The 27719-nt window shown below is 42.3% G+C and overlaps 1 pseudogene; it reads right to left on the bottom strand.

Annotated features, from left to right (window-relative positions):
• Nucleotides 1-17693: 17693 nt before the first annotated feature.
• Nucleotides 17694-26874, bottom strand: LOC133055169 (bolA-like protein 3; annotated as a pseudogene).
• Nucleotides 26875-27719: the final 845 nt, after the last annotated feature.

Below are 27719 nucleotides of genomic sequence, written 5' to 3'. Positions count from 1 at the left end.
TGAGAGAATCTCATTGAAACATATCTATTGCCATATGCAAAATAGATAGCCAGTGGGAGTCTGATATGTGACTGCGCATCCAGAGCCACTGCTCTGTGACAGCTTGGAGGGATAGCGTGGGGGAGGAGGGAGGGGACACACGAATGCCTATGGCCGATTCATGCTGAGGTATGGCAAACACCATCACAGTATTAAAAACTCAACAAAAAGGAAATTCTACTATAGCTGACAAGGAACTATGGAGCACACTTATTAATTTTCTAATGTTACATCAACATTTTCATATCCTTTGGAAAACTGGACTTCTATTTAGTATTTATTAATACTAAATATTTCCAAACATTACTGTTCACTAGGCTAGTGTAAAAATGTCTTAGGCAACAGATAGTAAATAGTAATTTTTCTGTTTAGTAAAACAGGTAAATAGTAATTTACTACCATCCTCAACAACCATATAGGACAATGGAACACATCTGTATGGCAGGAAAAGGAATGTAACATTCATAGCATGAGTAAGCATTCAGTGTTCTGTTAAACAGTCTCACTGTGGTTTTTCTGATGTTTGACTACTGATACCTTTAGACTTTAAAACCAACTGCTTTCTATGATGCCTATCTGGGCAGGCTGAGAAATTCCCATCAGGTTGGAAGTCTATAGTGCTCCGACTAGAAAGCTTCATCAGTTAACAAACATTCTCATAACACATCATCTCTCCCAGTATCACGACCAAACTTTGGGTTTGGTTTCGGTGCTTTCGGTGACTTCAAAGTAACAAGAACAAAAATGCTGGGGATCGAATGTATGAAATTTCCAGTTTATCAAACAAACAAAAAATGCCACCATGTAGTGTGCATTCCCAATTATTTCTGGGACTTCCCTGGTGACTCAGTGAGAAGGACTCGGCCTGCCAATGCAGGAGACGAGGGGTCAATGCCTGGTCCAGAAATTCCCACCTGCTGTGGAGCCACTAAGCCCCTGAGCCACAACTGTTCAGCCAGTAATAAATAAGTAATCAAAAAGAAATTACCTCAGAATTCTCCAAGGTCAAAAAGAGATACCATGTTTAACCTTAGTTCTGAAGTTTATTTCCTAATATTTTACATGGTTATTTTCCTATTTTCACTTCATGTAAATCAGGTGCATACTATTGGTTTTATTTGGGAACAAAAGAGGACATTGGGAAATATCATATGGGAACATCCATAAACACGGGAGTAGGTTTTAGGGGGCCAGAGTCTATAAAAGCTCCACTATGGACAGAGTATGGAGACAATAACTCTAGTGCAAATTATTAGTCTACAACCTCCAAATTAACTATTCTTTGATTTCACCATGCAAAGAAACTCTAATAGATTCTTTCAACCTTGAGAGCCTTTGGGGCATTACTAGTTATGTTATGAAGAACTGAAATGGAGAAAACTGTGTTGTTTGAAGAAAAACGATTGTTGTGAATAAAGAAATACTGGTTATACGAATACAGGTAACTCCTTCAGAATACTGATTTTTCACAGGACATTCCTGGTGGTCACAGGAATTCCAGGTTAAGAATCTGCCTTGCCACAAAGGGGACTCAGTCCTTGTTCAATCCTTGGTTGGGGATATAAGATCCCACACGCAGCAGAGCAACTAAGCCCAGGTACCGCAAAGGCAGAGCCGGCATCCTCCAGCGCCCCCAGGGCCACGGTGAGAGGTCCTGCTTGATGCAAAACAGATCTCGTGATCCACAACTAAGGCCCATTGGAGTCAAATAAATAAGTATTTTAATAAAATATACTCATTCTGCTTCCTTTGGGTATATAATCAGAAGTGAGGCTCTGAGATCCTTGCATGTTCTCTTTTTAATATTTGATGATCCTCCATACTGTTTACATTCCCACCAACCATTCACAAGAATTCCTGTTTATCTGTACTGTGCAAGTATGTGGCACATGCATGTGATTTGGAAAGACATGGAGAGAACCCCCTGCACTGGCAGCAAGAAATAGCAGGTGCATCATCTCCAGAATAAGGCTTTGTACTACAGATTGCTATGGAGCTGATGGTCCTCGGAGTCTGCGAATAATCCGTCCCTGTGCCTGTGAGCTAAGTCGCTTCAGTCATGTCTGACTCTGCGATCCTATGGACTGTAGTCCACCAGACTCCTCTGCCCATGGAGTAGGTTGCCATGCCCTCCTCCCAACTCAAGGATCAAACTGAGCTTCTTATGTCTCCTGCATTGGCAGGTGATTCTTTATCACTAGCACCACCTGGGGAGCCCGATCCTTCCTTACATCGTGAGATATCACAGCCCCTCCCTAATGAAAGACCTCTGCAATCAAAGTTTAGCACCATTTTCCTTCTAGGTTGAAAGACCCTTAGGAAATTTCATCTGGTTCAACACACTCTCCACACATTCAGTAATAATCCATCCATCGTGCTACGCAATCCCCAGAAAGATTCCAAGGTTTAACAACTCATGCATTTATGATGAAATAGTACACATGAAGGCGCCCAAGGAGCAAACCGGATTCAAGACAGCTTCCTATCAGTCACAGTGACCTCAGCCAGCCCAAAAGCTGTCATCTCCAAAGTCTAATAATAAAAAGCAGATGTGTAGGCTGATGCACATGCCCCAGTGAGACTTCAACATCTTCCAAAGATACACTCCAAGGTCTTTTTTCCCTTCCAAATGCACCGGAAACCTTCTTCATTACAACTGAAAATAACAGAAAATACTAAAAGTAAGCAACAAAATCATCTCCGGGATTTTACCAAAGTTATTCTACAGGTTGCATAATGATTTTTGCTCCTCCAAAAGACATCACAAAATCCACTCCATGGAGTCGATGCTGTGGGGAACCGTCTGGATCCCACCTCCAGGACCAATGCACCCATCCCTCCCTGTGGGCTCAGCTCAGGCCTTGATTCTAACACACTGCAGGGTAACAGTCCTCTTCCCAATTCCACTTTCTTCCTTCTTCCACAGGTGTGATCATGACTTTCCCAATCAACCAACGCATGCAAACCTCAGTCTCAGCATCTGGCCTGAGAGGACCCTACCTCTTGATTCTAACACACTGCAGGGTAACAGTCCTCTTCCCAATTCCACTTTCTTCCTTCTTCCACAGGTGTGATCATGACTTTCCCAATCAACCAACGCATGCAAACCTCAGTCTCAGCATCTGGCCTCAGAGGACCCTACCTCTTGGCCTGACTGTTCAACTAAAGTGCCTTTGGTGAGCTCACAGGGAGATACTCTGACCTCCCAACCTGTGAATGGTTGCAGGACAGAAGAGATGAACACAGAAGGCTGGCTGTCCCTGAGATGTACTGCAAGACGGATGGCCCTTTTGACCTTACTTCCCCACTGCCTCTCCCTCTCCATCCTCCCTTCTGACTTTATTTTCTCACTGCTTCTTTCTCTACTTTCATAAAAGAATCTGACATCCAGACACCAACAAGATGTCTATTTTGAGATATTAGTTAGCCATCTTCCTGGTCAGCTGGTTTTCAAAATGAAGTCCCATTGTTTGCCTCAAGAAGTCATCTCCCCGAAGCACTGGCCTCTCTCGCAGGAAGCAGAGTGAGCTTGAACTGGGTCACACCACTATGCTTGCAACACACGCATACACCATTCGGAGGGCTCATCCAGAGGCCGAAACTTGCCTCCTCTCACACCTCTCCTAGACCCCCGATAGCTTCCTCTCCACTTATCCACATTTTGTCACCGCTTTTCTGTGCCTGTTTATCAGAGACCAGTGGGCCTGCGCATCACAGAGAAACACACAAGCCGCAAATGCAAGGGCACTGGACGCTCAGTATGGAGACCAAGAAATTGGCCCTCCTGCGAGAACATGCCAGGAACTGGGGATATCCCAAAGTTTTAAAGATCCTTGAGATTTGGCTCGATTGAGCTCAGTGAAGAAGTCATAGAGAAAGGCCCCAATCTCACTGCCGCCTGTTGTCCCTGACTGAGCTAACTGGAAGATACCCCAGCTCTTTCGGAAGGGGGGCCTCCCTCATAGCCCCTTAGATTCCAAAGCTTCTGGCCACTCTAACCACAGAAAAAATCTGTATCCCCCACTCTGAGTAGATTACTATATGATCACTTGATGGTAATTAGGCAATTTACTTCTTGCTGAAAAACTGTAATATATTTTCTCTCATTTCTTTGTTGTCTGTTTCTGAAAGATCTGTCAGTTGTGGACATCAAAGCACGATGTAAAATATAAAGTCTTAAGAAGACATTAGAATTGATTTTCACCAAAATTATCAACTTGGCACTATTTATAAATATTTCTATGTGTATTATCTGACTGAACTCAAGTCCTAAAGGAACTGTCTTTCTTTACATGCACAGGGCACCTACTATGTTCCCTGTCATTGTCTATGTGCATTTTAATGTTACAAAAGTCTCAAAATAACCCACCGACGTATGTATTTGTTAATGTAAGGCAGGAAAGAAATGTAAATTAAACATTATCTGGGTCATAATATGTGGATAGGAAAAATAATGTGAAGGAAAAACTATCGAAAAAAACAAAACATAGAGGATGGCAGGATTTAAGAGATTAGCACTGAAACATATATATTACCATACGTAAAAGAGTCAGTAGAGTTTGATGTATGAAAGAGTGCTCTGGGACAATCTGGAGGGATACGGTGCCGAGAGAGGTAGGTTCAGGAGGGCGGGGACATATGCATGCCTATGGCCTATTCCTGTTAATGTACAGCAAAAACCATCACAATATTGTGTAAAAAAAAAAAAAAAATTAACCGATGGTGAGTTAGGCCTGAACACAGAATCAAAGCTTTCCCACACCTAACACATTTGTGTAGTTTTCCTCCAGTTTGAATTTTCTGATGGTCAAAAAGTTGATATATTTTATTGCATTCTCTACATGTGTAAGTTTTCACTGCAATATGGATTCTCAGATGATCTGCAGCATCATTCCTTGTGACTGAAGGGTTTGCCACATAAATAACATGTATGTGGTTCCTCTCCTGTATGAACTGCCTAATGGGCAGTTCATGCTGAACATGCACTAGAAACTCTGCCACATTCATTTCACGTGTATATTTTCTATACAGCATGGATTCTCTGAATTATAAGGCCTGAACACTGACTAAAGGCTTTGTACCACTCACGACATTTGCACTAAAATGTTTCTTACAACTATCATATTTCTAATGTTTCTCTCTAGTGTGAATTCTCTGATGGTTTCTAAGTTCATCATTTCAAGTAAAGCACCAGCCATATACATCATATTTATATGGTTTCTCTCCTGTCTGAACTGCCTGATGATGAGTTATGGATCACAACTGTGCCTAAATGGTTTGTCACAATTTTTATATTTATAAGATTCTCTCCAGTATGAATTCTCTGATGAACTGCAAGGTTTGCATTCACACATTTATATGGTTTCTCGCCAGTATGAACTATCTGATGAATACCAAGGTTTCCAGTACAAACAAACGCCTTGCCACATACATCACATTTATATAGTTTCTCTCCAGTATGATCTCTCCAATGAACAGCAAGGTTTCCAGTACAACTAAAAGCCTTGCCAAACACATCACATTTATAAGGTTTCACTCCAGTATGAATTCTCCAATGAAGTCCAAGTTTTGCAGTCTGATTAAAAGCCTTGCCACATACATCCCATTTATATGGTTTCTCTCCAGTATGAATTCTCCAATGAATTCCTAGTTTTCTAGTTTGGTTAAAAGCCTTGCTACACACATCGCATTTATATGGTTTTCCTCCTGTATGGATTCTTTGATGTCCAGTGAGTTCTGAGTCCTGAAGAAAGGTTATGTCACACTCATTATTTGTAAGATCTTTTCTTTTGTGTTTCATGGTCTGGTAACAGTTTTGAAGGATGAATAACAGCTTTCTCATGTTTATGAGAAAACCCTTTGCAGACATTACGAGTTCTCTGAGGTGGTAAACCTGAGGCATTGACGTTTGTCACAACTTGACTACATTCAGAAATTATCCCTTCAGATTGTACCATCTGCAATTTATCCTGAAAGCTTGATCCGTGCCTTTCAAAAGGTCTATTTCCTGCATCAATTCTACTATGACGATTTCTTCCATCAGTGAAGTTTTTGTTATGGGATGTAGACATTCCTTTGTCATTTCTTTCATCATCCGCCTACAGACAATCAAAGTCATGTATATTTTCCTAGATCTTTCTGAGGTGAAAATCTTTGATTTCAAGGCTTTCAGCTCCTCTTCCATCACTTCTGCAACGACACTCAAAGTCATACATGTCTTCCTGGATTTCCCTGAGGTAAAAATGTTTGATTTCATGACTTTTAGGTCTTCCCAAGATTGCTGTTTGGAATACTTCTCCTATATCACTGTCTGCTTTGGTTTGTAATTGGTTGACCACGTGTATTGGATAGATTTGTACAAGACATAAAGAATCCATTCACTAAAATTCATCAATAAGTGTCTCAGTATCTATTACACCAAAAGTAATACTTATATCACAGTTATAAAACTTTTTCCAACTATGCAATATTTTTCATTTTCAAAACATTTTGAAACTTTCCAAATATGAACTTAAAATTCTGAGAAACACTAGAGCAATAAACTTGTTTACTAAAAATAACAGTTGTAAAAGATAATCCAAATTGATTTCAGGGAAGAATACTTGCAAACAGCCTATGACAAAAACAATAATACTAGAAAAACATGTCAGCTCACACAAAAAAATCACAATTTTTCCACCATGACTTCAAAGCATGTATGAATTAACAGTAAACATACCGCAGTCTCATAATTGAGGAGAAAAATGTATTCTATGATAGATATATTCTGCATACTTACTGTACACAAATAAATGCTAATGAACACACAATAAATATATTGTAATGCTAAAAAATCCAAAATGAGTTTCTCTAATAATATGTTGCTATTTACAAATTATAATATATATACCATAGAGAAAAAAATTCAATAGTATAGTTTTTATGAAACAAAATATCTTTCTAAATATGTCCTACAAAATGACACACCCATAATAGGCATTTTGCAACATTAACAAGTAAAAAAAAAAGTATAGAAATAATTAAAGACTTCAAAGAAATTACAAGATACAACATCAGCATGCAAACCCAATTGGGTTTCTAAACATTAAAAATGAACAATCAAAGTAATTCAATTCACAAGAAAATTAAAAAAGAATACTTAATCATAACATTATAGAAGAAGGGAAGAATTTTTATCCTGCAAACTAAAGACTTCCAATCCACTATGTAAGCTCTGTCATTACGTTGCTACAAAATTGAGTGTGGAGGCAGAATGATCAATAGCACACAGGTGACAAGCATGCAGCATCAGCAATAGTTTAGTCAACAGCCTCACAAACATGAGGGTATGAACCTGGACAATACCATTGTTAGGAGAAGTTCCTACACCTCTTGGTGAGGCTCAAAGGGCATGGTGATGGTACATGTTAACAACACTATCACAGTGCCCTTCACACAGGCTTTTCTTACATTACTCAAAGCCAGAAAAAGATGTACAGGTCAAGGTCTTCAGATACTTTCTCATATCACAGAACACGCTGACCACTATACTAAGAAGCTTCAAGTGGCAATTCTGTATGCAGCAGGAAAATATTACAACCAATAAGGGAAAGTATTCTCCTTTAAAAATTTTCTCTTACCCAGTAAACCCACACCACAGAGAGTCCATGAGGAGCTGCCCCTTAAACACAGGCGGATTACCACAGCAAAGAAACTGGACATGACTTCAGACACTAGAACCACACACTTCAAAATCAAATTTAGAAGGAAAAACTATACAAACTAAGGAGAAAGCAAAGTCAGGAAGAGTCTACACTCCCAGGCTAAATAGACCAGTACAAGAGCGGAAAACTACAAGATGTGGGGGTCTCACATCATAAGACCTTGAGATGGGACTACTTGGTCCACCCAGAGATGCCAAGCTAAAAGCCTGAAAGATTCACACATGTTCCCTTTGTTGGACTGCTGTCCTCACAGGTTTCCTAAGTAACAGTCACAGAAGATCCAATCCACCAGGCTACTCCACACACCCTGACATGGTATGGCTGCAAAAGGAGAACAGCAGAAATGGCTGAGGGATCTCAAGAAGCAGACAGGGACTGAGACAGTTCCATACAGGTTCTGAGGTGCCAGATAAAATTAAAGAGCAGCCAGTGTTTTCCCACTTTCCGATTATATCTTCCAAATATGACAACTGTGATGAAAGCAGCACAGGATCAGGGGTTAGACGCTTGGGGCATCAGCTCTAATCTGTATGGACTAAGAATTGAGTAGCCAATAGATCCAAGCCCACAAAGAGAGAAGAGGGGGCAAGAGAACCCAGTAAGGCAGCCCACCTCATGCTCCTCAAACTCAAGCCACAACCAGCTCACAGCAGGGAGATGGCGAGGGTTATGGATCTTGATAGAAACCTTGCCTTTGTGTCTGATGGAGCTGCAGCACCACTGGAGGGTGAAAGAATACATGATACATGTTGAAGGACAGACTGATAACTCGGGAAAAGTTAAGTTTCCTCTGAGAGTTTAATAAACAAACTTCTCTTTTGCCAAAGATCTGAGAGAGTCAATTCCTAGGTAGGTTGGTAAGTCTGGGGTACCCGAGGAGGAGAAAGGGGTCTGGGGCTCTCGAGGAGGAGATAGGGGTCTGGAATTCTCAAGGAGGAGAAAAGGACAAAGGTTTTCTTCTTTAAGCCCAGAGCTGATGATTACACAACAAAACAACTCAGCCTAAACTCTGTACTAAGATTATATAACAACAATGTATCCTGCTTGAGGACATGTTTCTCCTTCTTGAGAACCTTCTGACTAATCCTGTCATCTTAAAATGTAAATTGTGGGAGTGGGTCTGGTAAGACCTTTACAACCTTGAGACATTCTTTTTACTTACTGTAATAACTAATTGAAAAAGTATATAGCTCCCTTGCTAAGACTAGTGAGAGGGGGCATTCTCCCCCTTCTGATGTCTATGTCAGAAGTTTTCTCTGTCCCCTTTCATACTTTAATAAAACTCTGCTACACAAAAGCTCTTGAGTAATCAAGCCTAGTCCCCGGTCCCAAAGCTGTATCTTCTTCTTCAGAGATCATGAATCTGACATCATTCACCGTAAACTATCATCTCTATGTACCATCACAAGAGGTTTCCAACCACTATTAATGTGCTTTCCTCTCTGTCCTGAGATCTGATCTCTGTTCATACTTTTGATACATTCCCGTCCTTTTGGGGTTTTTGTTTTGTTTTGTTTTGCTATTTTCACACCACTCATCACAATACTAGGCTCTTTCTCTTGCTCCACGATGGAGATGATGTTTAGATCAGAAATAGAAAATCCTGCTTATCATAGAAAATCCTGCTTATCAGAATAAAGAAATGTAAACTGATTTTGGAAAATGTAAAGTGATTTTGGAAAAACCACAGCTCTTTGTTCAGCTGAGGAGTGAGAACAGTACAGGTGGGTCTGGAAAAATATTCCACAAATTCTTCCACTGCTGTGCCTCCTTCTATATACACAGGGAAGAGTGTAATATATGTATCTAACACCCTTCCAAGAAATAGTGAGTCAAAACCAAAGGACAGAAAACAGAAAATTGGATATTTTTTAAAATTTGGCATTCAGTTTTATACATAATTAAGCTCTGGGAAAATCTCTGATGTAACATGAAGTGGGCAGATCATTGGAAAAAAGGGTCATTTTAAATTTGTGATGCCACATCATGTCTGTGTCAACAGGGCTCTAAGATCATGCAATGAAAACAGGCCTCCCAAGACACACATAGGGAAAAATGCAAAATACACAAGGGGAGATTCCAACATCCAAAGAGAAGCTATCCTCACCCACAGAGAGCAGGTTCTTCTAGGTCTCCAGCATCATGTCCCTGTACGAGGCCCTCTGAACAGGGTCCAGGCATTCCTACTTCTCCTGAGAGAATTTAATCACCACATCCTTGAAGGTTAACCATCCCTGAAATGAGAAAATATTTCACCAATGGATCATGACAAGAGTTCTTATCTTCATAAAAAGTGAAAAGATGATGACAGGGGTAAGGATTTATTTGGATATGTTCTGAAAGAGTTGTGTTAAGGTATTTGGAAGGCTTCCCTGGTGGCTCAGAAGGTAAAGAATCTACCTGCAGTACAGGAGACCTGGGTTCAATCCCTGGGTCAGGAAGATCTCCTGGAGAAGGGAATGGCTACCCATTCCAATATTCTTGCCTGGAGAATTCCATGGACAGAGGAACTGGCGGGCTACAGTCCATGGGGTAACAAAGAGTTGAACACAACTAAGCAGAGAGACTAACACACATTGTGTCCCTTAAATTCTTATGCATTTTCATAAATATATCTTTCAATAAATATGTTTTTTTTCATTTTTTGTGAAGAATCCATGAAAAATATCTAATAACAAAAGGTTGTCTATGCAGAAGTGTCACATACTATGTTCTACACATTGAGAGATATTCAATACCTAAATGAGTTGCACTCTGAGTGGTGGCTTCAGAGATGACAAAGTCCAGCAATGGCTTTAAAGAAAAATCAAAATCATCAATTATGATAATAACAGAAATAGCAATGACTGAAACTGTTTGAATACTTTAAGTCAAGAAGCTAAGTAATGACACTTATGCCTCAAAGAAATCAAGAAAAATTTTGAACATCTACATGAAACTGAAAGTACAACATTCCAGAATTTATAACATGCAGTGAAGGTTATAATAAAACAGAAGTCTACATGGCTAAGAAACTTCTCAGGTGGTTCAGTGGTAAACAACATGCTTGCCAATGCAGGAGACCCAGGAGATTTAGGTTTGATCCCTGGGTTGGGAAGATCCCTGGAGAAGGAAATGACGACTCACTTAAGTATTCTTTCTTGGGAAATCCCATGAACAGAAGAGCCGAATGGGCTACAGTCCCTGGGATGCAAAGAGTCAGACATCATAGAGCACACACACACACGCACGTGGCTAAATGGTTACCACAAAAAGGAAAAAGAAATCCAATCAGAAACTATTTTTACATCGTAAGGAAGGAGAAAGAGAACAAACTAAATTCAGCTTTGGCAGAAAAGAATTAAAATAAGAAAGATTCAGATCCTGCAAATCCACTCCTGGGCATTTATCTGAAGAAAACCATAATTCAAAAAGACAGTGCACCTTAATGTTCACTGCAGCACTATTTACAATAGGCACGGCATGGAAACAATCTAAATGCCCAGCAACAGAGGAATGGATAAAGAATACGTGGTACATATGTACAAGAATATCAGACTGTCCGACTCTTTGTGATGCCACAGACTATACAGTCCATGGAATTCTCCAGGCCAGAATACTGGAGTGGGTAGCCTTTCCCTTCTCCAGGGGATTTTCCCAACCCAGGGATCAAACCCAGGTCTCCTGCACTGCAGGCAGATTCTTTACCAAATGAGCTATCAGGGACGCCCGAATGAAATATTAACTCCTGCAGTAAAAAAAAAAAAAAAAAAGGAATGAAAGAATGCCATTTGCAGCTACATGCATGGAACTAGAGGAGGCGGCAATGGTAACCCACTCCAATACTCTTGCCTGGCAAATCCCTTGGACGGAGGAGCCTCGTGGGCTACAGTCCATAAGAACGCGAAGAGTCGGACATGACTGAGCAACTTCAGTTTCATGCACTGGAGAAGGAAATGGCAGCCCACTCCAGTGTTCTTGCCTGGAGAATCCCAGGGATGGGGGAGCCTGGTGGGTTGCCGTCTATGGGGTCGCACAGAGTCGGACATGACTGACGTGACTTAGCAGCAGCAGCATGGAACTAGAGATTATCATGTTATGACCAACCTAGATAGCATATTGAAAAGCACAGACATTACTTTGCCAACAAAGGTCCATCTAGTCAAGGCTATGGTTTTTCCAGTGGTCATGTATGGATGTGACAGTTGGACTACAAAGAAAGCTGAGCACCGAAGAATTGACGTTTTTGAACTGTGGTGTTGGAGAAACCTCTTGAGAGTCCCTTGGACTGCAAGGAAATCCAACCAGTCCATCCTAAAAGAAATCAGTGCTCGGTGCTCACTGGAAGGACTGATGTTGAAGCTGAAACTCCAATATTTTGGCCACCTCATGCGAAGAGCTGACTCACTGGAAAAGACCCTGATGCTGGGACGGATTGGGGGCAGGAGGAGAAGGGGACGACAGAGGATGAGATGGTTGGATGGTATCATCGACTCGATGGACATAGGTTTGGGTGGAATCTGGGAGTTGGTGATGGATAGGGAGGCCTGGTGTGCCGTGGTTCACGGGGTCATAAAGAGTCGGACACGACTAAGCGACTGAACTGACTGAGAGATTATCATACTAAGTGAATAAGCCAGACAGAGAAAAATAAATTATCACTTATCTGTGAAATAAAAAAAAAAAAAAAATGCAATTGAACTTACACACAAAACACAAACAGACCCAGAGACATATAAAACACACACACAGGTGACCAAAGCAGAAGGTAGGAGGGATAAATCATGATTTGGGATTAATACAGACACACTCCTAGGTATAAAACAGATACCCAACAAGGACCTACTACATAGCACAGGGAACTATACTTCATAGTTTGTAATAACCTGTAAGTGAAAAGGATGTGTCAAAGAATATATGTAAATAAAACTGAATCAGCTTGCTGTATACCCAAAATTAACTGAACATTGTAAATCAACATACTTCAATAAAAAATTCCTAAGTAATAATACCTACAAATGACACATCATAAAATAAACAGGTAAATTTGTAGAAACATACTATCTAATCCTTAATCATAAAGCAAACAAAAATGGGAACCATATTATAACTAGAAAGATTCAAGCAGTAATTAAAATCCTCAAACTAAGAAAAAACTAGGCTCAGATGCCATATGTGAAATTATACTAAACCTTTACAAAAGAAGGACCTCTAATCCTGACAAAAATATTACAAAGAGTTGAAGATGCAACACTGACAAACTCACTGAATGGAGCCAACATGATTCTGAAATTGACCCAAGCAGACAAAAGAACAAAAAAATAAAATCCAATACTCCCTGATGACTATTATGCAAAATCCTTAACAAAACGCCAGCAAACCAACTTCAACACCACATTAAAAAGATCTGACTTCATGACCACATGAATTTTATTCATATAAGGCAAAGAGGACTCAGCAAACAAAAATCAATGTATACATCACATTAACAGAATAAAGGGAAAAAACAACACATAACCACCTCAATTGATACAGAAAAAAAGCATTTTACAAAATTCAACAATCTTTAAATATATATACACAAACTAGAAAAGGTAAAGTATCTCAAAGTAAAATATACCATGTATGAAAAGAGCACACATTGTTCTCAATGGTGAAAGACTGAAAACTTTTCTTCTGAGATCAGGAAGAAGGCAAGGACGCCCACTCTGCACCACTGTTCAACAAAGGACTGAAACCCCCAACAAGAGCAATTAGACAAGAAAAAGAAATCAAAGCTGCCCAAATTGAAAAATTAGAAAGTTACCTTCTTTCCTAGAGGACAAAGTCTTTTATATATAAAGTGTAAAGATTCCACACAGACACAAAAAAAACCCTGTCACATCAAATAACAATTTTACCAAACTGGCAGAATACAAAAGTCAACATGCAAATCAGCTGCATTTCTCTACACAATGAAAACTGTCAAAAGAAAATCACAGAACAATTTTGTTTACTATTGTATTAAAAATGGATGAAATATTTAGGAATAATTCACCAAGGAGGTAAAACATATACACTGAAAACTACTTAACCGCTTCTAAAAGAAATCAAAACAAAACAAATAAATCTAGGAGGCCTGGACTGGAAATCTCAGTACTCTTTAAATTTCCAAGTTACCCAAAGTGTTCCATAGATTTAATGAATTCATTATGAAAATTACAAGAGAAGTGTTTGTATATTGTCACCCTGCTTATTTAATTTACATGCAGAGTACATCATGAGAAACGCTGGGCTGGAAGAAGCAGAAGCTGGAATCAAGATTGCTGAGAGAAATATCAATAACCTCAGATATGCAGATGACACCACCGTTATGGCAGAAAGTGAAGAGGAAATAAAAAGCCTCTTGATGAAAGTAAAGAAGGAGAGTGAAAAAGTTAGCTTAAAGTTCAACATTCAGAAAACTAAGATCATGGCATCTGGTCCCATCACTTCATGGCAAACAGATGGGGAAACAGTGGAAACAGTGTCAGACTTTATTTTTCTGGGCTCCAAAATCACTTCAGATGGTGACCGCAGCCATGAAATTCAAAGACGCTTACTCCTTGGAAGGAAAGTTATAACTAACTAAGATAGCGTATTTAAAAGCAGAGACATTACCTTGCCAACAAAGGTCCGTCTAGTCAAGGCTATGGTTTTTCCAGTGGTCATGTATGGATGTGAGAGTTGGACGGCAAAAAAAGCTGAGCGCCGAAGAATTGATGCTTTTCAACTGTGGTGTTGGAGAAGACTCTTGAGAGTCCCTTGGGCTGCAAGGAGATCCAACCAGTCCATCCTAAAGGAGATCAGTCCTGGGTGTTCATTGGAAGGACTTACGGTGAAGCTGAAACTCCAATACTTTGGCCACCTCATGTGAAGAGTTGACTCACTGGAAAAGACCCTGATGCTGGGAGGGATTGAGGGCGGGAGGAGAAGGGGACAACAGAGGATGAGATGGCTGGATGGCATCACTGACTCGACGGACATGAGTTTGAGTAAACTCCGGGAGTTGGTGATGGACAGGGAGGCCTGGCGTGCTGCGATTCATGAGTTGCAGGGAGTCGGACACGACTGAGCAACTGAACTGAACTGAACTGAAGTGTTTGCAGAAACAGAAAAAAACTTGCAAGAAATCATAGTGACTCTCAAGGACCACAAACTGAAAAAATACTCTTCAGTAAGTAGAAAGAAGAAAGATGAAGGCCACCATTTTTAAAATTTCAAGCCATATCACAATATAATCCAGATGGGGTAGTACTGGTATAAACAAGGATTTATATACCAAGGGAAGAGAAAAGAATACTCAGAAATAACCATTTACATGTATTTAATATCTAATGACAAGAATGCTAAGAAAACCCAGTGGAAAAAAGACAGTTGCCATAACAAATGGTGAATCTATGGGTTAAACAATGAAGAGGAAACCTCACCTGCATCAAAAGTAAAAACATCTCAATGCCAAACCACAAAATGAACACAGTGAAAAGACAAAATCTGAAGAATGAAGGCAATGAAAGTGAATTTCCAACTCTCCAAGATTTAGACTCATGTCACAGTTTCAAACAGATGATGGAATAGCACACCCTCTATCACTGATACCTGATTCTGAACTTTCCTTCCCATTTCCAATCAAGATTTTGAAGTCAGTGCCTCACTCACTTAGCTTCAATTACCTTAGAACAAATTTCCCTTTTTAGGTCTACTTCCAGATTTTACCATGTACTGTGCATGTTAGTACCTGACTTCCTTGCACAGCTTCTTAATCCTGGTTGACAGAGAGCAGACTGCACACCCAGAAGAGCCCGAGGCAATCCCTGCTGCCCAAGAGCACTGAGACCCCTTCTCAAACTCGTGGGTGTGAAGCCCTGCCCAGGATGGTGCCCTCCACACAAGGTCCAGGCCACTGGTTCATGGGGAGACGGGATCTAAGTGGAGACGACAGGCCCTGAGGGAAGTTCCCTGGTGAGTGTGCATGTACAGGTATCAGGAAGGATACTTCAGAGTCAGAGATAATTAGTAAGTCCAAAGATGGGCATTTCAGGAAGGACAAACAGAATCAACTGAGAATATGACTTTACCTGAGAAAGAGCCATTCCTGTTTTCTTTCCTTTTTTCCTCCTCTTCCCAGCTTCTTCCTCAGACAGTGTAAGCTTTTAGAAGTTGATCTTGCAAGTGGAAAACAGCCTGCTTAAGGCTTAGGATCACCGTTTGCCACAACCACAAAAACAGGAAGACCTCACTATGTGGAACAGTCCTTTAACGTCCACTGTCTCAGGTGGGATTTCTGCCCTCCTATTTCTTCCCTCACACCTGTCCTGCCCCCTCTGCAACTTGTTTCTCCTCTTGCTGCTCTTCTTCCCACCCCCACCCTTCCAATTGTCCTAAACATCTATACATCTCTTTCTCCAACTCTGCTCCCTCTCTGCCTTCTAGTCACACCGCTTCTCTCCCTCTTACACTCCCACTCTGGGGCACTCCAGGTGTCTATCCTTACTTCCTCTTCTCTTCTAGTCAGCACCTAGCCCTGTTTCTCTCCTAGGATCACCCCTGTCAGCCCTCCTACCGCAGGCGCAGGGCCGCTGTCTCCTTGTCTCCAACTCCTGGAGATCCCAAGCCTTTGTCCATTTCTCTTTCACCCACCCGCTACTTTAAGGGCTAAATCTATTTCATTTTGCCATCCCTTTCAACTGCCTCAGCCATCCTGGGCGACCCCGTCAGTTCTCTCGTTTTCCACTTCTGAGTTTGCCTTTCACTCTCAGTCACTGCTTCCTCTGATCCCCCTCGCCCATGTATCTACAGAAATGATAAGTAAATGAAACGCCCGCCTATCAAAAGAGCACATGTTCCAACGAGACGGACTCGTGACGGAAAAACCCTGGGTGTCACACGTCCAGCCCAGGGCTGAGGAAAACGGACTGACTAGGGAGGCCTGCGGGGCAGAACGATAGGCCTGAGGAGACGCGAGGGCAGACAGGCTGGGAGCGAGGGGGTCTCGGGGGCCGGGCGGGCTCTCCAGAATCCCAGGACCGGGGAGAGGACGCGGCTTCTCCGGGAGCCGGGCTGTCGACGCGACCTCCAGGGGCCGACAGGGTGAGGCGGTGGAGGTGGGCGTGCCCGAATCCACCTCGCGCCCGGGGACTTTACAAGGCACAGGCGTAGGTACTAACGGTTAAGCTTAAAGCAGGAAAATATCCCGAAAGGCGGTGTCTCCCGGGTCGAAGACCGAAAAGCAAACAGCAAGGATAAGCCTCACAGCGATTTCGAATACTCGACCTGCAACGGCGACCTCTCGGTTTATTTGGGGCGGAGGGCGGGGTATTCGGATATTACTTGCTGCAGAACCACCCGGACCCTGAAGATGGACATGGCGAGGGCGGGTTGGACGGCGAAGCGCGCGGCACACGTTTACCCTAGGAGAAAAAAACTCAATGGCCGACCTGTTACCTTCTCTCTCAGCCTTGCGCTTCCGCAGGAAACCTGCGCACGCGCGGCGAGGAGCGTCCAGGTCAGCAGAGCGAGAGCAAGGCGGGGCAAGGGGCAGGGAGGTCCTTACCAGTCCTGTGAGGCCCCATAAATTACAGCCTGTTTTTTTTAATCTGTTGCATTTAACATCTAAATACATAGCATATTCTTCTATAATTACAATATGGAAATGTCTATGAAGAAAATAAACTTCTTGTCATACGTTGAGGAAAGAACGGTGGTAGTAGTGAAAGTCGCTCAGCCGTGTCCGACTCTGCGACCCCATGATCTGTACAGTCCGTGGAATTCTCCAGGCCAGAATACTGGAGTGGGTAGTCTTTCCCTTCTGCGTGGGATCTTCCCAAGCCAGGGATCTAACCCAGGTCTCCCGCATTGCAGGCGGGTTCTTTACCAGCTGAGCCACAAGGGAAGCCCCTGTTAGCAAGAGTCATCCACTGTTTTACCAACAACATCTAAGCAGCCAGGGTATGGTCAGTGTTTGGGGACAGACTGAAAAGTCTGCAATCCGTGCATACCTTTGATTTCTTCTGTTAGTGCCTGTTGGCTGCTGGACAGTTTTCTTCTCCTTAAATTCTTCCGATTTAATTTGAATTTTATACATTCCCCCACAGCCTCCTGGAAAATTTGAGGATTTGGGTCACTTTGCGCTCCCCCTCGGAATGCGAGGAAATCATGCAGTGGGCACAGTGGAGAAGAGGAAGGTGGCGGGCTCCGGGGAACAGAGGCGCTGCTGCGGCGGGGCTCCACGTTGCCACGCTGGCAGAGGCGGCCGGCCTTCCCAGGTCGCTGTGTTACCTCGTTACACTTTCAAGGCAAAAGCTTCTAACTTTGTAGACCAGCCAAGTTGGAAACTAGGATATTTCCTCCTAACAAGTAGAAAAGTTTCAATAAAGATTTTATTTTCCTTTTTAAAATTTTTTGAAATTATGAAAGTATGACAACACATTTACATGAGGCTTTGAAAATAGTTGCAGTTCCACAATATAATTTTTTTAAGTAGACAAATTAAGATTTTTAGGTGGAATTTCAATATTAAACTCTCAAAAATTAATAAATGGACAGGAAAGTAGGATATAGAAGACCTGAAAACAACTGTGAACCAATTCAACATAATTAAGACTTATACAATTTCACACAACAGCAGGATACAAATTTTATTCAAGTTCCCATAGACTATTAACCGGGAGATACTGGAACATGACGTAAAACAAGGTGCAAAAGTTTCATGGCCTAAATAAAGGGTATTGAAATCATACAGGGCCTGTTCTCTTAATACTGTGAAACTATGTGAGAAATCAATACCAACAGGTATTTGAAAATAACCCACATATTTTCAAGTGCAATACATAAAGAAATAAATGGTTTTGTCAGCAGGTTCTTGCCTGTCCTGCTCCTGGCAATTCAGGGGTTGGGAACCTGGGTCTCCAAAAAGTTCCTGTTGGACGGTAATTGAATGCAAAACATTTCCTCCCATTAGAATAATTTAAGCATCTTAAGAAAACAAGAGATTTTTCTGGATTTCTCTCTGTACTGCAAACTAAAATAAGAAAAACAAAACTATCCCTGGGGAAAACATTCCATTTTACAGTGGCATCCTGTATAACATTTTTCCTCTTTGTTCCTCATTCACCTGGAAGGGCAAACTCCACATGGCTCAGTTCCAGAGACACAAGGTCAAAACCTACAGTATGAGACTGGAGGACTAAGGCATGGGATAACTTCCGTCAGTACCTTTTGCTTTTTCTATTTCAAATTGACAAATTTTACTAACCATTGCTTTAAAAAGAGCAATTTTCACTCATCAGTTGCTAAGTCGAATCTGACTCTTTACAACTCCATGAACTGCAGCACGCCAGGCTTCCCTGTCCTTCACTATCTCCCAGGGTTTTCTCAAACTTGTGTTCACTGAGTGGGTAATGCCATCCACCCATCTCATCCTCTGTCGCCCTCTTCTCCTGCCCACAATCTTTCCCAGCATCAGGGTCTTTTCCATTGAGTCCGCTCTTTGCATCATGTGGTCAAAAAGAGCAATACATCTTTACAAATTGATGAAAACCGTATTGTTCCTTTAGGACACATTCTAAGCTTCTACTGCTCTCCACACAACAGGCCAATAATTGAGAGACGAGTCGTTGGGGCAGGAATAGCAACTTTATTCAGAAAGTCAGCAAACCGAAAATATGGTGGACTTGTACCCCGAAACCCATCTTACCCGAGTTGGAACTCAGTCCCCTTTTATACTAAAAGAGGAGGGAGTAAAGTCAAGTCAAATTCCTTTGAACCTAAGGAATCGAACAGTTAAGTAACAGAGCATAAAAGTCCAACAATAAGAGTTCCCTGAGCAACCTAAACTAACATCAAGGAATCTGAAGAGCAATCAATCAGCTCAGTTCAGGTCAGTCGGTCAGTCGTGTCCGACTCTTTGCAGCCTCATGAATCACACCACGCCACGCCTCCCTGTCCATCACAAACTCCCGGACTCTACCCAACCCCATGTCCATCCAGCCATCTCATCCTCTGTTTTCCCCTTCTCCTCCTGCCCCCAAGCCCTCCGAGCATTCGGGTCTTTTCCAATGAGTCAACTCTTTGGATGAGGTAGCCAAAGCATTGGACTTTCAGCTTGAGCATCAGTCCTTCCAATGAACACCCAGGACTGATATCCTTTAGGATGGACTGGTTGGATCTCCTTTCAGTCCAAGGAACTCCCAAGAGTCTTCTCCAACACCACAGTTGAAAAGTATCAATTTTTCGGTGCTCAGCTTTCCTCATCGTCCAACACTCACATCTATACATGACTACTGGAAAAACCATAGCCTTGACTAGATGGATCTTTGCTGGCCAAGTAATGTCTCTGAGGTTTCTCATGATGTACATGATGTACTCGGCATATAAGTTACGTAAGCAGGTTGACAATATACAGCCTTGACGTACTTTTCCTATTTGGGGCCAGTCTGTTGTTCCATGTCCAGTTCTAACTGTTGCTTCCTGACCTGCATACAGGTTTCTCAAGAGACAGCTCAGATGGTCAGGTATTGGGATCGAATCCAGGTCTCCCTCATTGCAGGCGGATTCTTTACAAACTGAGCTGTGACGGAACCCCTCGGGGATTTTAGCAAGAGTTATTTTACAGATTGCATAATGATTCTTGCTCTTCCAAAAGACATCACAAAATCCACTCCATGGAGTCGATGCTGTGGAGAACCGTCTGGATCCCACCTCCAGGACCAATGCACCCATCCCTCCCTGTGGGCTCAGCTCAGGCCTTGATTCTAACACACTGCAGGGTAACAGTCCTCTTCCCAATTCCACTTTCTTCCTTCCTTCTCAGGTGTGATCATGACTTTCCCAATCAACCAACGCCCGCAAACTTCAGTCACAGCATCTGTGTCCCAGGGAAACTGAGCTAAGACACTGTGGCATGCCCACCCTTCCAGGCAACCCACAGTTAGCCATGAGCCCACATCCAGGTCCTCCAGTCAAAGCTGACACCACCCTTGTCAACAGTTCCACACAACATGATCACACAACTGTTGCAGGGAAGACCAACTGTGATTCCCAGTTGGAACGGTTTCTTTGCCTTGCTTCTCACTGCTGTGGTTGTTGTAATCATCCATAATGGCTGGCCTCAGAGGACCCTACCTCTTGGCCTGACTGTTCAACTAAAGTGCCTTTGGTGAGCTCACAGGGAGATACTCTGACCTCCCAACCTGTGAATGGTTGCAGGACAGAAGAGATGAACACAGAAGGCTGGCTGTCCCTGAGATGTACTGCAAGACGGATGGCCCTTTTGACCTTACTTCCCCACTGCCTCTCCCTCTCCATCTTCCCTTCTGACTTTATTTCCTCACTGCTTCTTTCTCTACTTTCATAAAAGAATCTGACATCCACACACCAACAAGTTGGCTATTTTGAAATATTAGTTAGCCATCTTCTTGGTTGGCTGGTTTTCAAAATGAAGTCCCATTGTTTGCCTCAAGAAGTTGTCTCCTGGAAGCACTGGCCTCTCTCACAGGCAGCAGAGTGAGCTTCAACTGGGTCACACCACTGTGCTTGCAACACACACATACACCATTCAGAGGGCTCATCCAGAGGCCGAAAATTGCCTCCTCTCTCACCTCTCCTAGACCCCCGATAGCTTCCTCTCCACTTCACATTTTGTCACTGCTTTTCTGTGCTCTGTTGAGCAACAGGGCTAAACAGCAGAGACCACTGGGCCTGCACATCACAGAGAAACACACAAGCCACAAATGCAAAGGCACTGGGCACTCAGTATGGAGACCAAGAAACTGGCCCTCCTGGGAGAACATGCCAGGAACTGGGGATATCACAAAGTTTTAAAGGTCCTTGAGATTTGGCTCGATTGGGCTCAGTTGAGAAGTCATTGAGAAAGGCCCCAATCTCACTGCCGCCTGTTGTCCCTGACTGAGCTAATTGGAAGATACCCCAGCTCTTTCGGAAGGGGGGCCTCCTTCATAGCCCCTTAGATTCCAAAGCTTCTGGCCACTCTAACCACAGTAAAATCAGTTATCCCCCACTCTGAGTAGATAAACTGCTGAAAGCAATGCATTTCCTCAATACAGCCCTCATTCTGAGTCTCCCATTAACATGAAAAAGAATCCTCACAGGATTCTATTCTTAAGATCTTATTATCCAATCAGCCCACAAGTTGCACACCAAGACCTGAGCCTATTAATAACCCTGTCTCTACATCCGACACAGCTCTGTACAACACTCATGTCACTGACTTCACAATTCTAGGACAACCTCCCTTCTCCGACTAATTTTAATTAATGAAGACAACCCAAATCTACTCAACTCTATCAAAGGTCTGTTAGCTAGAAGCATTTTCAACCAATTCTTTATCTCTGACAATATTCCACCAACAACATTCCCACAAATAACCAGGCCTCATTACTTGAAGCTAACTGCTCCTTGTCCACCTGCCCCACATAATCATCTGAGGTTTAGTGTAGCACTGACAGTCAACCTTGAGGCACAAAATCTAAAATTACCCCTCAAATGCCTTCAGATTCTCGGATCTCTTAAGATATTTTCCCACTATATACACCACTTTCCACTGCACTTGTCAGCAGTCCATAAATCAGCATTATCCACACTGGGTCTCACTGGCTGGAAAACTACCAACCAAAACTCACTTCTTTAATTCAAATAAAACACTAGTATCACACCAAAGAGGCTTCCCAGGTGGCTCAGCGGTAAAGAATACTCCTGCCAATGGAGATGCAAGAGATGGGGGTTTTATCCCTGAGTCAGAAGATCCCCAGGATTAGGAAATGGCATCCCACTCCAGTATTCTTGCCTGGGAAATTCCATGGACACAGGAGCCTGGCGGGCTACACTCCATGGGGTCTCAAAGCCTCGGAAATCTCTGAGCATAGAGACCATTTTATGTTTTTCTCTGATTCTAGAGCTCATACATGTAACCAGCATCACTAAAAATAACCTCCTAAAATGAAGAGTCTCTGTAGTCAATTTATGACCCTGGTCATATAAACCAGAAAAGGACAGTAATAGGACTCCCTAACACTCGAGAAAGAACTCCAGCTCCACCACCAGTTGCAAAGATTAAATTCTCAGCTAGTTCCTGAACAAGTGTTTTGGTATATTTACAAAATTATCAAGTGCCATGCATCAATTATAATGACTTTCCCCCTATAAATTACTATATATTTCTTGGACGATATATGTTTTCCTCAGGAGTTTACACTGAAAGGAAATTAGACCACGGGCCTCTCAAGGCAACAACTGAATTTACTTGAGGAGGAAAGGTTTGGGGATTAGGAAGGTCCGAAGTCACCGGAGACCACAGATACGGAGTAGAGGAGACCCTATGGGCGGAGCTTAACAAGACTAAAAAAGATAAAAACAGTACCTTACTATTCCTGGGGAGACCGCACCTACCAAGTCTGGGCTTCAGGAATTGCTGTAAACAAACATCCTTCGAGTGAAGACACCAGAGACTCCCAAGCAGTAGGTTCCAGAGGAAAGGGAGAATGAGGGGCGGAGCCTAGGACACACGCCTCCGTAGGACGCGTGAGGGGCGGGGTCCAGCGGCCCGGACCCGGGCGCGCGAAAGCCTACCTGCTTGTTCCTCTTTTTGGTTCCAGAGGTGTCTTGTCAGAGTTAAGCAGTACTTGAGAGTCTCTCACGTCTTGTGTTGCAGCATTGATTGCTCATTAGTTTAAGTAACTGTAAACATTTTTAATAAAACCTTCAAATTCTGTGGGATAATCACAATGGAAAGAAAGAAGCTATTGGCATAACATTTGAAGTCCTGAATATCCGATGACAGAGGATGAGATGGTTGGATGGCATCACTGACACAATGAGTTTGAGTAAACTCCGGGAGTTGGTGATGGACAGGGAGGCCTGGCGTGCTGCAGTCCATGGGGTCACAGAGTCGGACATGACTGAGAGACGGAACCAAACTGTACTTGGAGTCCTGCTGATGAGGCTGAAGTGATTTCAGACGACTGGGAACTGAAACCTGGTCTGCTTGCCAGGTTGGGGTTGAGTGGGGGTTGATATGGGGTGCTGGTGGGGTGGGGCTGGAAGTGGGGTGCTAGCTGAACCCAGGAATATTCCTACAATTAGAATTAATTTAAGCAGTTTAAGTAAACAAGGACTGGTTTTGTGTAGTGATGACAAGCTAGAATTTGAAACACAAAACTCTTAGAAAGGGCTACTTCATACAAACACTTCTGAGAAAAATGTCTTGACATTCCACTTCTCCAAGGATCAAGCTTATTAGTCACTGCAGGGGCCCTGAGTGCACCCTGAGGGGAATGCAGGATTGAGAAAAGCAGGCACCATACTGTGCTTTGGACATTCTGGCCTTGGGAGTTCAGGAAGGGTCTCTTGGGTCCATCCACGTCTTCAGCAAGGCCAGATAAGTTTGGGGGAGTCTCTCCTGGTTTTCAGGTCTCCCAGTTATTGGTTGATGACCCCAGTTTTGTTTGGCAGTGTATTAACATGCATAGCGCCCAGTTAAAAGACACCGAGTAGAACCTCCCTGGTGGTGCAGTGCTACATAATCTACCTGCCAATGCACAGGACCCGGGTTTGATCCCTGGTGTGGGAGGATGCCACGTGCCTCGTAGCAACTAAGCCCGTGCAACACAAGTACTGAGCCTGTGCTCCAAAGCCTGTGCTCTGCAACAACAGCAGCTCCAGCACTGAGAAGCCTGCACACAAGTAACCAGAAAGTCGCTTCTGCTGCTGCAGCTAGAGAAAGCCCACGTGCAGCAAAGAGGCTCAGCTCAGCCCATAGAACAGACAGACACTGAGTCCTCTGGACCGACCAAAAGAACCTTCAAAACGCCAGTCTCGAACCATACCCCAGCCAAGTTTCTGTGGAGAATTCACAGCCCGATTGCTGCAAAAAGACAAAGAAGCCAGCACAATGAAGACTCAGCAGAGCCAAAGATAAATTTTAAAGATTATTAAGGGACAAACAGGCTGGTTCCAAATGGGAAAAGGAGTACGTCAAGGCTGTATATTGTCACCCTGCTTATTTAACTTATATGCAGAGTACGTCATGAGAAACGCTGGGCTGGAAGAAGCACAAGCTGTAATTAAGATTGCCACGAGAAATATCAATAACCTCAGATATGCAGATGACACCACCTTTATGGCAGAAAGTGAAGAGGAACTAAAAAGGCTCTTGACGAAAGTGAAAGGGGAGAGTGAAAAAGTTGGCTTAAAGCTCAACATTCAGAAAACTAAGATCATGGCATCCAGTCCCATAACTTCATGGGAACTAGATGGGGAAACAGTGGAAACAGTGTCAGACTTTATTTTGGGGGACTCCAAAATCACTTCAGATGGTGATTGCAGCCATGAAGTTATGACGCTTACTCCAAAAAAAAAAAAAAAAAAAAAGACACTTACTCCTTGGAAGGAAAGTTATGACCAATCTAGATAGCATATTAAAAAGCAGAGACGTTACTTTGCCAACAAAGGTCCGTCTAGTCCAGGCTATGGTTTTTCCAGTGGTCAGGTATGGATGTGAGAGTTGGACCGTGAATAAAGCTGAGCGCCGAAGAACTGATGCTTTTGAACTGTGGTGTTGGAGAAGACTTGAGAGTCCCTTGGACTGCAAGAAGATCCAACCAGTCCATCCTAAAGGAGATCAGTCCTGGGTGTTCGTTGGAAGGACTGACGCTGAAGCAGAAACTCCAATACTTTGGCCACCTCATGTGAAGAGTTGACTCATTGGAAAAGACCTTGATGCTGGGAGGGCTTGGGGGTAGGAGAAGGGGACAACAGAGGATGAGATGGCTGGATGGCATCACCGACTTGATAGACATGAGTTTGAGTAAACTCCGGGAGTATTGTGATGGACAGGGAGGCGTGGCGTGGTGTGATTCATGAGATTCCAAAGAGTCGGAAACGACTGAGCGAGTGAACTGAACTGAACTGAGAGAAAACTTTTAATAAGAAATGTATTCTTCTTTATAAAAGTTTCCGTTCCATGCCTATGATGACAAAGCTTCAAAAACTTATATGATAAAAACTTGTTTACATCATAATATATAATACTTAAGCCAATACTTCAATGTAATGGAATGTCAAATTTCTACATGATCACTTGACGGTGATTAGGCAATTTACTTCTTGTTGAAAAATTGGAATATATTTTCTCTCATGTCTTTGTTGTCTGTTTCTGAATGATCTGTCACTTGTGGACAACAAAGCACCTTGTCAAATATAAAGTCTTAAGACACTAGAATTTGTTTTCACCAAAATTATCAACGTGGCACTATTTATAAATACATCTATGTGTACTATCTAGCTGAACTCAAGTCTTAGAGGAACTGTCTTTCTTTACATTTACAGGGCACCTACTATGTTCCTTGTCATTGTCTACATGCATTATAATGTTACAAAAGTCTAAAAATAACCCACAGACTTATGTATTTGTTAGTGGAAGGCAGGAAAGAAATGTAAATTAAATTAGATCTGGGTCATAACATGTGGATAGAAAACGTAACACTAAGGAAAAACTATTGAAATATACAAAAGAAATAGGATGCCAGTATTTAAGAGATTAGCACTGAAATATATATATTACCATATGTAAAAGAGCCAGTGGGAGTTTAATGTGTGAACAGGTGCTCTGTGACAATCTGGAGGGATACAGTGACAAGAGAGGTGGGTTCAGGAAGGAAGGGATGTATGTACGCCTATGGCCTATTCAAGATGTACAGCAAAAACCATCACAATATTGTAAAAAAAAAAAAAAAAAAAAAAATTACTGATGGTGACTTAGGGCTGAACACAGAATCAAAGCTTTCCCACACTTAACACATTTGTGTAGTTTTCCTTCAGGTTGAACTTTCTGAGGGTCAAAAAGTTAATGTATTTTACTGCATTCTGTAAATGTGTAAGTTTTCACTGCAGTAGGGATTCTCAGATGATCTGCAACGTCATTCCTTGTGACTGAAGGGTTTGCCACATAAATAACATGTATGTGGTTCCTCTCCTCTATGAAATGCCTAATGGGCAGTTCATGCTGAACATGCACTAGAAACTCTGCCACATTCATTTCACTTGTATGTTTTCTATACAATATGAACTCTGAATTATAAGGCCTGAACACTGATTAAAGGCTTTGTACCACTCACGACATTTGCACTAACATGTTTCTCACAGAATAACAGTAAATACATACTTACTGGGGCTCCAGGACAGGCACCTTTGCGGTATATGCAGGTTCCCAGTCCATCCAGCCCCTGGACTGCTTCCTTCTTTGAAGCAGAATAGAAGGCATGCAGATTTTTCTCGGGGATTGGGCAGTTTTTCTCCCAGCCTCTCTCACCTTGCCTTCTATATTAATGCTGACTCTGAAAACAAGATTTTGTGAAGCAGGATTTCTGTTCCAAAAGGAAGAGCTAAGACAAGAAAGGAGGAGGTCAGAGGGGCAAGTAGGTGTTGATCACTTCAAGATTCAGATGGAAGTCTAGTTCTCACTGACCAGCTCCGGGTGTGATACTAGAGAGCTGAACTTCTTCAGGCCTCGTCCCTTGTACTAAACCATATATTTAGAGAGGAGACTTCTTTTCTTACCAGAACATTCCACTGACGCAAGGGCTTTATATAGAAAGGCTTTCACTTTTGGGTTCCTTGAGTTTAAAGGATGACTTTTTATGAGCCACTCTTTGTTTTTTTCCCTTAATGTAGAAAACATAAGTGTACAGATAATTCCTAGAAGTGAGTTCACTTTGAAGACTGTGAAAAGATTGAATGTCATGCACTACTCATTGTATCAGTTTATTCCAATATGTTCATGTTCATACCAGGATGAAAAGAAAACCAAACCTCTATGTAAAAGGTAAGCACATTTTTAAGACAAAAATGTTGTATTTCTTCAGTGCAGACTTATTATAAATACCTTATAGAACCGAGTCTTAACCTGTTTTGATTTTTTTTTTCCTCTTCCCTGAAAGAGTTATGCAGTTGTTGAAGCTTCTAACC

The sequence above is a fragment of the Dama dama genome, chromosome 4 (assembly GCF_033118175.1).
Source record: "Dama dama isolate Ldn47 chromosome 4, ASM3311817v1, whole genome shotgun sequence".
NCBI classification, from domain to species: Eukaryota; Metazoa; Chordata; class Mammalia; order Artiodactyla; family Cervidae; genus Dama; species Dama dama.
Note: the sequence above shows the minus strand (reverse complement) of the source record. Positions and strands in the feature narration are given on the sequence as shown.